The 15,342-nt window shown below is 38.2% G+C and overlaps 1 long non-coding RNA gene across 1 annotated transcript in view; it reads left to right on the top strand.

The window, feature by feature from the left end:
- The window catches only part of LOC130541431 (uncharacterized), a 34,922-nt gene extending 33,078 nt beyond the window's left edge, over positions 1 to 1,844 (top strand). Inside the window, exons 2-3 of the long non-coding RNA XR_008955487.2 lie at positions 564 to 793; positions 1,603 to 1,844. This is a non-coding gene — a long non-coding RNA (uncharacterized LOC130541431). The remainder of the gene's footprint in view (positions 1 to 563; positions 794 to 1,602) is intronic.
- The last annotated feature ends 13,498 nt before the right edge of the window (positions 1,845 to 15,342 follow it).

Here is a 15,342-nt window from a genome sequence, read left to right as displayed (position 1 = left end):
ACCAGAAGTGCAGTAAGGCAGCAGGGCCTTATGACATGTTTTTTTTTTTTTTCACCATGAGTTTTACAGAATTCCAGAGAGCAAACAAAGTTCTATTCTTGCTGAAAATCCAGGTAACAGTTCAAGTACAAGGAGATGAAATATACACCAGTGAGTGCAAGGTTCAGAAACCAGTTCCTGCTTTACTTTCCTGGGATACTCAATAGCTGAGCTTGCTTCCTTCTAGGTCTAGTCATGTATTGTTATAATTTGACCCTCAAAAGTTGAGGAGAAATCAAAAATTAAAATTATAAATCAATTATAAGTATATTAAATAAAATATAAAATTAAATTAAAATAGTTATAAAAATATTTTAAAATGGTTTTATGTTAAAACTGTTAGAAAATTCTTTAATTTTAAATTTTAGAGATGTATTACTTATTTTGTAGAGATATTTTTAAAGTGAAAATATCTGCTGATTAGGATTTTATTGGGTTAAGATTTAATGAAACACTGTGTGTGTGTGTGTGTGTGTGTATTCCTAGTGCTTTATAACATCACTATTATTTATTTATTTATATAGCATTGTGGACACTATGAGCTGCCCAGCTGCCCCTTAGAGGAAAAATTTATTGTTCTAGCTTCTAGGAATGTTATTGGCAGGTGGCATTTAAATCTCAGCCCCTTCAGGGTTTGCCTCAACTGCAGAGAACGAGCCTACCTGACCAAGCACAAGATCCTTTCCAAGTCAGCCCAGGAGGGATGACTGACAGAGCAGAGGCAGAAAGGACCAGCCATTCTGGAGCAGGATAAGTAAGTTTAGGATGCCATACCGACTTGTCACCTTGTGTGAAGCCCAGTGGGCTCCTTTCACATCCCATGCACCTAACTCTTTTGCAAGATAAGCGGTGCTACATGATACCAGCTGCCAGGTGGATACAAGCTCCTGATACGCCCAGGGAAAGAGAACAAAAGCCCTTGTTTATAATGAGGCTCCCCTCATTTCCAGCCTATCAGCATCAAAAGCCCAAGAGGCTCTTAGCTACAATTTCCTGCCTTGGAGAGCTAGGGACATCTCTGAGGTCCCACTTGAGCAGCTAGGTTCAGGATTTAGATTGTAATGACATTTTCGTCATTTTAATAGTAAAAAACCACACTCCTAGGCGGAGATTTTAGATGCTAATGATTCATAGAATGTGTGTTAGAGCATGTTAATGCTGAATGCATGCGCCAACCTCAGGTCCACCTTTGCATACTTGACCTCACTTTTATGTATTTTATAAATACATATGTACAGCTCCCACAAAAGGAATTCCCCTTAAGGCACTAAGGGCTTTCTCTCCCTTTAAGCATCCTACTCAGCCTCTCAGAGTCTACTTTTGCTTTGCAGTAAATTCATTGGCCTACTCTTACTTTGGACTTGCTCTCAAATTCTTTTTGTTAGTGAAGTCAAAAACCTGAACTGACTCACCAACGACAATTCTGGCCCAATTTGAGATAACGCAACAAGACATTTTAACTCCAGAGCTCCAAGTGGGATTGGCTAAGACCATTGCTGGCTCTGGATTACAGCAGGACATTTCCCTCTGCCTAATCCTTTTCCCCTCCTTTGCTATCCACAGGTGTTGATCCCAAGGGCTTGCATAGAAAACACGTGCACATTAAACTCAGTATCCTAATCTGCTTGTAGACAAATGTTACCTGCAACATCCAGTGGAAGAGAGTAGGAATTCGGGAAGATTAAAGTTGCCACCATTGCAGAGAAAAAATCATTATTGAGCCGGCTCTCAAATTTATTATTATTGCCATTTTCCACATACTGGTGTCCGAAAATAAACCTGAAATAAATGCTTAAGAAAAAAAATCATTTGAGTACTGTCTTTTATCTATACACTCAGAGCCAAATACACTTTTGAAAATTAATTTCTTGGAATAGAGTAGCCTAAAATACTTATGCATTTTATATGAATAAAAATGAGAAGCAGTATATTTATATCAGCTTTTCTTTAGAAAAAAACATGATTTTATTTACAGACCTATTTTCGTTGTGATTAATTTGAAACTATCTTCCAAAACTTCCAGTTGTTCTTAATACCTCTGTGTTTTCAGTTCCAGCTGCAAGATAAAAAGTTATAAGATTCTATATCTTTTACATCACCATTTCTTCCCACAACACACACACACACACACACACACACACACACACACACACACACACATACTTTGAGGTGGATTTGAGTGACTTTTAAAATCAATTTAGTTGAAGAAAGGTCAAGAGGAATTATATGATGTTAAAAAATAACAGTTTAAGAAATTTAGTAAGAAAAAGAAATTAGTGCCATCTAGCATATCAGTATGGACTAATTATTGTGAGTTTGTTATTTTGAGTTATATGGCTCTGAGGCTAGGTGTCAGTCAGAGTTTCAGGATACAAATAACATAATCCCTAGCCAATTTAAGTATAAAAGAATCTTCAGATGGAATAATTCAGGCTCGTATGGGAAATAGCCAACAAAGTCCAATTTGTACCTAATGGCTGCCCTGGTAAGAACCTAATTCCTCTGTCACTTGGCACAGACATTGCAGCTTGCACCACTGAGGCAGGACACTGGATATGAGAAATTCTGCTTCCACTTCCTCAGAAAGCCAGACACTGTGTGAGAAGCTAAAAGCCATGCTGTTTCTGCATTCTCCCTTTGCTTTCTTCTTGAGCAGACTGAGGTGGTGTGACTTATTAGTGAAGTCTGTTTCACATGAGTAGGAAGAACTTGGAAAGTGAGTTTCCGGCTTCTAACTTAAGGAGCTAATGCTCATATTACAGGAAATTCCATAGATATTAGAAATTCATTCCGAAGTTGGCCACCAGTCATGGCAAATAGCCACAGGATCTACACCAAATTTTCCTGCCAGTTGGTGTCTGAAAAGCAAGCAAACAAACAAAACCTGCTTCGATAAGGTTAGGCTATTTGTTTAAATCTGTTAAACCTTTAATATATACTTAATAATACTGTGCTAAGCAAGTGGGAGGATTGGCTTGTCATACCAAAGGTGGTGTATTTGGAAATGCCATGAAAGAAGAGATGGTGACTTTTCTGGAGATTTGGAATGTAAGCCATGCTTCAATGTAAAAGTGCTATAAGGACTGAGTTGAAAAGTACATATGTTTTAGACAAATTGGAAAAGTTGTGTGTGTGTGTGTGTGTGTTTATGTTTCTTTATATGTATGATAGAAGGTTGCTGAGAAATGGGAACAGAGAGCAGAAGAAAGGATTTGTTAAGAGTAAGGGCAGTGCTAGGTAGATTAGGTAATGGGATATAACCAGTTTAAGAAAGGATAAGCTACAGAATAAAGGTTAAAGCAGTTATGATAGTCAATCTTTTTCTAGGGTGTAACTTTCATTTTAGTTTTTCAGGATGAATAAAAAATTGTACTGCCTTTTACATCAGCTTGATATACAAAATAAAAGTATTGCTTCTTATTTGCAGAAAGCTATGAGAGAGTACTTAGCATTATGACAACTGTGCCACTTAGCTATGCCCCAGTGCCAGGTTGACTCCCAAGGATAGCTATGGGGTTTCGGGAAGAGTCTATAGGTGGCAGAGAAAACCGACAAGTAAGAGATATGTTTATCTTCTGAGATAAGCAAGAAGACAAATAGGTATGGAAACTTTGAAGAATGAAATTTTCCATATATCCATATATAGCCACTCCCATTGTGGCTAGGGAGAGCAGCAAATAAGAAATTGTTGTTTGAAGAAAAGGACTAGATAGAAACATTGAGGGAGAAGATGAGGTCACGACACAGTCAGCAGTGGGCAATTGAAACTCTAAATTGAGGGAAACTGCCAGGTTAATAACTCCTGCACACACTGGGTATTTAGAGTTCAGTTGCAGAGACTTCTAGAAAATAGATTTATTTTCCTCCTAGAGTTTGAATGAAAGTCCCTATTCTGAGAACTAGGATGCTGTCCTATGATTAGGCACAAGCTAGTGACCAAAATCATCAAGTTCTACTGGAAATTGTGATTATTGAAAAAAATAGTTTAATCTTTCAGAAGAAATAGACTCTTGGGGAAGTGGACATAAAAATACCTTGTAAGAACAAAAGGCCAAATTGAGAGATTTGGAAGCTCCACGTATAATAAGGGAAAAGAGGATAAATTCAGCAACAAGAAAAAGCATGGCATAATGGAAAGCGTCTCTGCACAAAATTCCGAACAGCATCCTGATTAAACAGAGAACTCAAGATGACAACACTGCAGGAGAAAAGCTGATAGTAGAAATGAAAATGGAGCTTGGCTTCTTTAACTTGGCATAACCTCCCCCAGTTCCATCTATGTTGTCTCAAACAGCGAGATACTACGTGATCTCACTTATATGTGAAATCTAAAACAGTTGATCACATAGAAACAGAGAGCAGAAAGATGGTTTCCAGAGGCTGGCAGGGAGAGGGTGGGATAGGGAAAGGGAAGATGTTGATCAAAGGATATAGAGTCTCAGACTGGAAGAATAAGTTTTAGTGATCTACTGCACTGCAGGCGACCACAGTTAATAATGATGTATTATAGATTACAAAATTGCCAAAAGAAGAAACTTTTAACACTCTCACCACAAGAAAATAAGTTGGTGAGGTGATGTTAGGTTAAGTAGCTTATTGACTCTTTCTACTACATGTATAGATCAAAGCATCACATGGCACTCCATAAATATATCAATTATTATTTGTCTATTAAAATAAATTTTAAAACATGAAAATTGAGAAAAATAGACAAGAAGTATTTCAGATAATAGATCAATTTTTAAAATGCCATTTTAAGCACCCAAATGCAAGTATGCTTCATACCTGTTATCTAATATTTGAAATAGAAAGTACCATTGTTTAAATTGCACTCATTTTAGAATATTTGTCACAATTGTGTTTTTGTAGAATCACATTACTAATGTATATAGTAGGTAAGCCAATTTGATTTTATCTTCACATTACTATGGACTATAACATCCTTAGGAGAGGTTCTAGAACAAGTTCTTCTTAGATGGAATTTTATATGATAATGAGTCTCAAAATTTAACATTATAGTTTGCTTGAGCTTTAATTATTCCTAGACAATCTTAAGGTAATAATTTTAAATTTCTACAAATATAAGTTTAATTTGCTTATTAGCCAATTTTTATATTTTAACTTAAATGAATAAAGAAAATTCTATTCTTTTGTATAATAGTAACTTACAGACCAGGCTAAACTAGTCTGTATCCTTCAAAATTTGTCCCTGTCTACAATACACAGAAGCTGATGAGATTTTTAGCCACCATTCAGCATTTGTGTATGTACTAATTCTTGAATATTTGTTGTGCCAGAATCTGTGTTATTTGCTGTATAATTGTACTTTAAAGTTATGCTGTAAAAGTGACTAATATTAGTAAAAGAGACATTCGTATGTCTTATACATTTTATAATATTAGGAAAAGAATTGACAATCCTTGACAAAAAGGACTTCCAAAATAGGAAGCAGTCATGAGAAATAGAGGCATAGAAAACCAGATATTGGTGGAACGGGTAACAAAGAAAGTAAGAACAAGAAGAAAATAAGTGAAATTTTCAAACAATAATGAAAATTTGCCACTACCTCAGTACAGAGTAGAAAAATTTAGCTTGTGTTTGTGTGTGTATGCCTGTGTATATGTGTGAATGTAAAATACATATGTTTGCTCTTTCTGTCAGATTATTTTCTGATAAGGGCCTGAATCTATATTTATTCCAATAAATTGATATAGGGATTTATAAAAAGGTGCTGTTATTGAAAAACAGAAACTAGAAAATATGGAAAGAAGGTTTAAAATCTTTAACACTTAAAACCTAAAACTCATGACTCTTAGCTCTTATTTTCTAGGACAATCTTAGCTTAAGTTAAAAACGGAAACAGCTAGGAATGTATAGCTGTTTTGCTTTGCTCTGCAGGAGTACCCAAAAACCTCAATCCTTAGAAATATCAGGGCATAGAAACTGTCCTTGTTGCCTTAGATCTGAGAAGGCAATGACAGTCAGTTTTGCAATGACATGAAAAGGCAAATGCTTCTTTCTCCATGGAGTGGCCATGCAGCTTTCTTGGCTATATACTCTTCTGGAGATTTTAAGCACCAGGCTTAGACTCTCCAGTGCGGTTACAAAAACCAAAGGAGAGGGAGGATGTGATGGTTAATACTGAGTGTCAACTTGATTGGATTGAAGGTTGCAAAACTTTGATCCTGGGTGTGTCTGTGAGAGTGGTGCCAAAGGAAATTAATATTTGAGTCAGTGGGCTGGGAAAGGCAGACTCACACTTAATATGGGTAGTTATCACCTAATCAGCTGCCAATGTGGCTAGAATATAAAGCAGGCAGAAAAATGTGAAAAGACTAGACTGGTCTAGCCTCCCAGCCTATATCTTTCTCCCGTGCTGGATGCTTCCTGCCCTCAAACATCGGAATCCAAGTTCTTCAGGTTTGGGACTCAAACTGGCTCTTCTTGCTCCTCAGTTTGCAGATGTCCTATTGTGGGACCTTGTGATCATGTGAGTTAATAAATTCCCCTTCATATATATATTTAATATTGTATATTTAATATATAATATATATTTAAAATATATTTAATGTTATAAATTTATAATATTATAATTGTAAATATAAATGTATAATATATGAGTTAAATATATAATATATATTTAATATTATATATGTTAAATATATAATATATAATTTAATATTATATATGTTAAATATATAATATATAATTTATTTATATATTATATATAATATATAATTTATTTATATATTATATATAATATATAATTTATTTATATTATATATAATATATAATTTATTATATATAATATATAATTTATTATATATAATATATAATTTATTATATATAATATATAATTTATTATATATAATATATAATTTATATATTATATGTTAAATATATATTTATATATGTTAAATATATATTATATATAATGTAATAAGTATATATAATATATATTTAATAATATATATATTAAATGCAGATTAAATGCAGGGACTCTGCATTTAATGTTGCAGCTCGGGGGATTATGAAAGTTCTAACAGTTTATTTGCTTGGTTAGCTGCAAAAGATGGCCCACTGTGAGCAAGCTGGAAATGCCTAATCTCCCTTGGTTTAATGTAGAGTAAGGGGTCAAAAGGCTTAGGATGGGCCTGGCACGGTGGTTCATGCCTGTACTCCCAGCACTATGGGAGGCCATGACAGGTGGATTGCTTGAGGTCAGGAGTTCGAGACCAGCCTGGCAAACATGGTGAAACTCCATCTCTACTAAAATACAAAAATTAGCCAGGCATGGTGACACATGCCTCTAATCCCAGTTACCAGGGAGGCTGAGGCAGGAGAATTACTTGAACCCAGGAGGCGGAAGCTGAGACAGGAAGTAGAGGTTGCAGTGAGCCGAGATCATGCCACTGCACTCCAGCCTGGGCGACAGAGCGAGACTCCATCTCTAAAAAAAGAAACAAAAGATTGGGATGGTGGAGTGGATTAGTCACTTTAGTCCTACTCATCCCAGCTGGAATGATCCAGAAGATATACCAGTGACCAATGCCTTGTGAAATAGATTCATAAGGACAGCACCTGCATCTTTGAAGAGCCCTGTAATTGCTCTTCTCTATATGTCAGATCTAACAATGGGAACCACAGTCACTCAATTACAAAATTTAAATACAGTGGAAATAATTGTATCCTGAGGTGGCAGGGCCCAAGTAGGATCACTTTACCATCAAAGGCAAGGTGGGCATAGCTACCATAATGGACAGCAGAAACAAAGCACCAATCAGAATAGTCTGACTCGTGTAGCGCTCTGGCATTGGCTAATCACAATTCGCCTAGAAGTTAAATTGATGGGAAGCCTACTGCATTCCTACTTAATTTATATAAGCAGAAAACTCTCAGGTCGAATGGACAAAAGACTAATTTGAATTATCAAAAGAGAATCATGGCCTTTCAATAAATTTCCAGACTTAAGCCAGTTTACAGTCACAAAACCCCTTGAATGAAGGGGAGTCTGGGTCCCCTAGAGGAAGGACCACACTACAGTATTGACAATTTATGCAGTGAATCTTTCTTCCATTCTTCCCCAAGGAAGCCTCTGGCCATTCACCAGGGTAACTGTGCATTGGGGGAAGGGAAATGATCAGACATTTTGGGGACTACTGGACACTGGCTCTGAGCTAACCTTGATTCCAGGAGACCCAAAACATCACTGTGATACTCCAGTTAAAGTAGGGGCTTGTGAAGGTCAGGTAATTAATGGTGTTTTAACTCATGTCTGACTTAAAGTGGGTCCAGTTGTTCCCCAGACTCATCCTGTGGTAATTTCCCCAGTGCCAGAATGCAAAATTGGCATAGACATACTTAGCTGGCAAAACCCACACATTGGCTTCCTGACTGGTAGGGTGACGGCTGTTATAGTGGGAAGGCCAAATGAAAGCCATTAGAGCTGCCTCTACCTAGAAAAATAGTAAATCAAAAACAATATTGCATCCCTGGAGGGACTGCGGAGATTAGTGCCACCATCAAGGACTTGAAAGATGCAGGGGTGGTGATTCACACCACATCACCATCAAACTCTCTCATTTGGCCTGGGCAGGAGAGAGATGGATTTTGGAGAATGACAGTGGATTATTGTAAGCTTAACCAAGTGGTGATTCCAATTGCAGCTGCTGTACCAGATGTGGTTTCATTGTTTGAGCAAATTAACACATCTCCTGGTACCTGGTATGCAGCCATTGACTTAGCAAATGCCTTTTTCTCCATTCTTGTCCATAAGACCCACCAGAAGCCATTTGCCTTCAGCTGGCAAGGCCAGCAATATACCTTTACTGTCCTACAACAGGGGTATATCAACTCTCTGGCTTTGTGTCATAATCTTATTCAGAGAGACCTTGCTTTTCACTTCTGCAAAATATCACACTAATCCATTACATTGATGACATTATACTGACTGAATCCAGTGAGCAAAAAGTAGAAAACACACTGGACTTATTGGTGAGACATTTGTGTGCCAGAGGATGGGAAATAAATCCAAGTAAAATTCAGGGACCTTCTACTTCAGTAAAATTTCTAGGGGTTCAGCGGTGTGGGGCCTGTTGAGATATTCCTTCTAAAGTGAAGGATAAGTTGCTGCATTTGGCCCCTCCTACAACCAAGAAAGAGGCACAATGCCTAGTGGGCTTATTTGGATTTTGGAAGCAACACATTCCTCATTTGGGTGTGTTAATATGGCCCCATTTATTGAGTGACCCAAAAGGCTGCTAGTTTTGAAATGAGTCCAAAATAGAAGGCTCTGCAACAGGTCAAGGCTGCCATGCAAACCGTTCTGCCACTTGGGCAATACGACCCAGCAGATCCAATGGGTGCTTGAGGTGTCAGTGGCAGATAGGAAGGCTGTTTGGAGCCTTTGGCAGACCTCCATAGGTAAATCACAGTGGAGGCCTCTGGGATTTTGGAACAAGGCCCTGCCATCTTCTGCAGATAACTACTCTCCTTTTGGGAGACAGCTGTTTGCCTGTGACTGGGCTTTGGTGGAAACTAAACGTTCGACTATGGGTCATCAAGTCACCATGGGACCTGAACTACCTATCATGAACTGGGTGCTTTCTGACCAATCTAGCCATAAAGTGGGTCATGCACAGCAGCATTACATCATCAACTGGAAGTGGTATATATGCGATTGGGCTTGAGCAGGTCCTGAAAGAACAAGTAAGTTATATGAGGAAGTGGTTCAAATGCCCATGGTCTTCACTCCTGCCACCCTTCCTTCTCTCCCCTAGCCTACACCAATGGCCTCATGGGGAGTTTCTTATGATCATTTGACAGAGGAAGACAAGACTAGGGCCTGCTTCACAGATGGTTCTGCATGATATGCAGGCGCCACCCAAAAGTGGGCTAGGATATCTCTGAAGGGCAGCAGTGAAGGGAAATCCTCACAGTGGAAAGAACTTCGAGGAGTGCACCTGGTCGTGAGCTTTGCATGAAAAGAGAAATGGCCAGATATGCTATTATATACTGATTCATGGGCTGTAGCCAATGGTTTGACTGAGTGGTCTGGGACTTGGAAGAACCATGATTGGAAAATTGGTGACAAAGAAATTTGAGGAAGAAGTATGTGGATGGATTTCTTTGAGTGGTCAAAGACTGTGTAAATATTTGTATCCTATGTGAATGCTCACCAACGAGTGACCTGAACAGAGAAGGATTTTAATAATCAAGCGGATAGGAGGACCTGTTCTGTGGACAACACTCAGCCTCTTTCCCCAGCCACCCCTGTCATTGCCTAATGGGTCCGTGAACAAAGTCACCATGGTGGCAGGGATGGAGGTTATGCATGGGCTCAGCAACATTGACTTCCACTCAGCAAGGCTGACCTGGCTATGGCCACTGCTGAGTTCCCAATTTGGCAGCAGCAGAGACCAACACTGAGCCCTTGATATGGCACCATTCCTTGGGATGATCAGCCAGTTATCTGGTGGCAGGTTGATGACATTGTACCTCTTTCATCATGGAAAAGGCAGAGGTTTGTCCTCACTGGAATAGACACTTACTCTGGATATGGGTTTGCCTATCCTCCATGCAATGCTTCTGCCAAGACTACCATCAGTGGTCTCACAGAATATCTTATCTACTGTCTTGGTATTCCACACAGCATTGCCTCTGACCAAGGCACTCACTTTACGGCTAAAGCAGTGTAGCAGTGGACTCATGCTCATGGAATTCTCTGGTCTTACCATGTCTCCCATTATCCTGAAGCAGCTGGATTGATAGAACAGTGGAATGGCCTTTTGAAGTCACAATTACAATGCCAACTAGGTGGCAATACTTTGCAGGGCTGAGGCAAAGTTCTCCAGAAGGCCGTGTATGCTCTGAATCAACATCCAATATATGGTACCATTTATTCTATAGCCAGGAATCACAGGTCCAGGAATAAAGGAGTGGAAGTGGAAGTGACACCACTCACCATCACCCCTAGTGATCCACTAGCTAAATGTTGGCTTCCTTTTCCTGTGACATTATGTTCTGCTGGCCTACAGGTCTTAGTTCCAGAGGGAGCAGCGCTGCCACCAGGAGACACAGCAACTATTTCATTACACTGGAAGTTAAAATTGCCACCTGGAGGCCAGGTGCGGTGGCTCACGCCTGTAATCCCAGCACTTTGGGAGGCAGAGGTGGGCGGATCACGAGGTCAGGAGATCGAGACCATCCTAGCTAACACGGTGAAACCCCATCTCTACTAAAAATACAAAAAATTAGCTGGGCGTGGTGGTGGGCGCCTGTAGTCCCAGCTACTCAGGAGGCTGAGGCAGGAGAATGGCGTGAACCCGGGAGGCAGAGCTTGCAGTGAGCCGAGATTGCGCCATTGCACTCCAGCCTGGGTGACAGAGCGAGACTCCGTCTCAAAAAAAAAAAAAAAAAAAAAAAAATTGCCACCTGGACACTTTGGGCTCCACCTACCTTTAAGTCAACAGGCTAAGAAGGGAGTTACAGTGTTGGCTGGGGTGATTGACCCGGACTATCAAGATGAAATCACTCTACTACTCCACAATGGAGGTAAGGAAGAGTATTCATGGAATACAGGAAATTCATTAGGGCATCTCTTAGTATTATCATACTCTGCGATTAAGGTCAATGGGAAACTACAACAGCCCAATCCAGGCAGGACTACAAATGGTCCAGACCCTTCAGGAATGAAGGTTTGGGTCACTCTATCAGGAAAGAAACCACCACCTGCTAAGGTGCTTAATGAAGGCAAAGGGAATACAGAATGGGTAGTAGAAGAAGGTAGTCATTGATACTAGCTATGACCACGTGACTAGCTGCAGAAATGGGGACTGTAATTGTCATGAGTATTTCCTCCTTCTTTTGTGAAAAACATGTTTGTGTATGTAGATACTTGTACTAAGAAAATATCTTCATTTTATTTCCTTTTTTCTTTATCATGTGACATAAGATTTATTGACTTCACATCAGCACTTAAGTATTGTCAACTTTATCTGATCGTATTTGGTTTGGGGATTGGAGTGTTTCCAGTTGTATGAAGGATAGTTGTATCATGTTAGGCATAATTGTGACCATATTATTGTCTTTATTTGAAGATTATGTATGATCTCAGGAGTTGCATATGGGTTCATGTTGACAAAGGGTGGACTTGTGTTAGTTAATACTGACTGTTACTTTGATTGGATTGAAGGATGCTGAGTATTGATCCTGGGTGTGTCTGTGAGGGTGTTGCCAAAGGAGATTAACATTTGAGTCAGTGGGCTGGGAAAAGCAGACCCACCCTCAATCTGGGTGGGCACCATCTAATCAGCTGCCAGTGCAGCTAGAATATAAAGCAGGCAGAGAAATATGAAGAGTAGACTCTCCTAGCCTCTCAGCCTACTACATCTTTCTCCTGTGCTGGATGCTTCCTACCCTTGAACATCAGACTCCAAGTTTTTCAGTTTTGGGACTTGAACTGGCTCTTCTTGCTCCTCAGCTTGCAGGAAGCCTATTGTGGGACGTGTGATCATGTAAGTCAATACTTAATAAACTCATATATATATATATCTCCTATTAGTTCTATATATGCTATTAGTTCTGTCCCTCTAGAGAACCCTGACTAATACAGAGGATCATTGGATTCCTAAACTACCTGGCTGGAGCCTGGGAGATTTGAACCTTGCCATTTTCTCTCATGTTAAACATATAGAATATTATTTAATAATATATAAATTTGTGGATGTTTCTTACCCTCTCTTTGCTTTAGTTTAGGGATAATAATAATATCTGTTTATATGGGATTTAGGATGAATAAAAAGATAATGTAAGTAAAACATTTGAAACTATGTCTGATACTATTAAGCAGTCAATACCTGTTAGATATCATTAACATTAACATCCTTTTTATTATTGCCCCATCGACTTATGTATCTGCTCTTTGGAACTGCCTTTAGAGCAACAGTCTTACCCTATTCCCCTAAAGACTCTAACCTCATCCTCCAGTGCATAAAATGACCTGAATCAGCTATGACCCTTTTCAAACAGTTGTAATTTATTCATTTATTCCTTCGTTTGTCCACTCAACACCTACTAAGTAGAATACTGTGTTCAACAGTAAAGTTAAAGCTGATTTTGGAAGACAGAGAGAAAACTCTGTTTCCACTTTCCTGAATAGCTGCTAACTTCCTATTGCTCCTTCTTTATGTTTTAGCTTTACTTCCAGAAGACTAATTTGCAAGACAGGATAATGAATCCATTCATGTAAGTTTCCCTGTGCTATTATTCTTAAATAAATTGTAATAGGTTCCTACAATTAAATACAAATTTTAAAAGATCAAACATTTTACTTCTTAATGGAATAATTGCAACCTTTTAATGACCACTTACTGTGTTCCAATGACCTTTCAAATACATTTTCACGTGTTACCTCATTAAATCTTTATCATAATTTTGTGAAGTAGACATTGCTGTTCCAATTTTATAAATAAAGGTGCTGAAGTTTACAGCAGCTAATTAACTTTCCTGCAGTTTTACAGATACTAATTAGAAAAGGTTTGATTGAAGCCTGTATGACTTTAAAGCCCAGGTTTGTATTCATGCAGCTACTCTACTTATCATTGACAGGTCTCAACAATATATGTGAATTACATTCACTTTATCATAATAAAACATATTCATACATCATTTGATATTAGGAATAGCCTCATTTAGACTTCCTAATTTCCCTTCACAATAAGTCTATAAAGTATAATAAACAAAGCATCCCTTTACAGAAAAATAAATTCAGATGATGGGACTTAGTTGAGATGATGCCAACTCTTCCAGTTAGCACAGGGTAGAGCCAAGAAACAAATTTCTTACTATGAATGTCGTTTGAGAATTAAAAGGTTTGTCGATGTACCATAAGCAGTGGTAATATATGTTCTACAAGAAACAATCTGGAGTGGAAGAAGTTAAGCAAGGATAGTAAATAAAGTAAGATTCCTAATAGAGGCAGATATTGAGGCCAACATGTCTACTCTAGGAAAAAAGTAGATAGATGAGTGGCATGTACAGGAAGACTACAGCAAGAGCACAGGCACGGTTATCATCTCAGCTTGTTATCATTAAAATGAGAAGTGGCTTATCTTTCATCTTTCAGGTGATAAGAGAAGCATATTTAAGTTACTTAAATCAGTCAGAGTTTAATATAAGAATAAACCAGGAAAGGAAAAATGTAAATATGATCATTTTACTTTCTGGTTTTATATCCTCCAGGGGTTCCAATAACCTGTATGATAAAAATTGGAATCCTGGTTTACAAGCCTTTTTATACCTAAGTAATGACTTCATCTTCAGCCTTATCTCTAGCTGTTTCTGCTGCCCTACTAAACTTATTTCAGCTGTTTAAAGGGCTATGATCTCTCATCTCTAAGAAATGTTTTATGTTTTGAATTCAAAGACCAAATAGGAGGTGACTTAGTTTAGCAATCACCATCCAATACTGTGCAAAAGCCCTGCTCACAGACAATAGGCAAGCAGATACATGGTGGTCTTTTATCCAGGTGCCACTCTCTTCACTGTGACTCCAGGTGATCCATGGTTTTAAAAACTACCTGCAATCTGTTCCTTCAAAAAGAGTATATGGAAATGGAATCCTCAACTCAAGATGGAATCTGACAGTAGAAAACCTGGCCAGAATGGAGGGTAGACAAAAAAAATCATCATTAGTGGCACCTCATGGATACAGTCACATATTATCATGTAGTGCCTTAGGAATGAGTCAGTGAATTGTTAAGTATTTTATATGGGTTAGTAGATATAAAGAGGTTAAACAATGAACTTGGATTAATGCCCTAAATAAGCAGCAGCTATTAACAAAGTCATTAATTAGGGTTATGGTTACTTTAATCATCAACTGTAATTATTTGTTTGAACTGAGATCCCATTATTAGCAGTCAACATTTCAGGTATTAAAAGAAAACATGCTTGCATTTGTCAGTTTGGATCACAGAATTTTGCCAAGTTTAGCTCTAGACTCACTTACTATTTTAATAAGAAGTTTGCTAAAGAAAGATTTTTCTTTACAACAGATATAGAGCACCTCATTAGTGAATTTGCTCATTAGGCTTTGGCTTTAATAGATAAAAACACTGAAGCAGGAGGACAGACTAATCAGTTTTGCTAAAGGAATATGGCTGCCTTCCATTAAAGAAAAACCCTTGGGTTTCTAATGGAATACATTATTTCTGGTGAATAATCTTTGGAAAAGGAATTTTAAGATGACTGCTATGCTTTATAATTTCAAATCACTGTAACCATAATAGAACTTGACCATTG

The sequence above is a fragment of the Pan paniscus genome, chromosome 3, assembly GCF_029289425.2.
Source record: "Pan paniscus chromosome 3, NHGRI_mPanPan1-v2.0_pri, whole genome shotgun sequence".
Lineage (NCBI taxonomy): Eukaryota > Metazoa > Chordata > Mammalia > Primates > Hominidae > Pan > Pan paniscus.
Note: the sequence above shows the minus strand (reverse complement) of the source record. Positions and strands in the feature narration are given on the sequence as shown.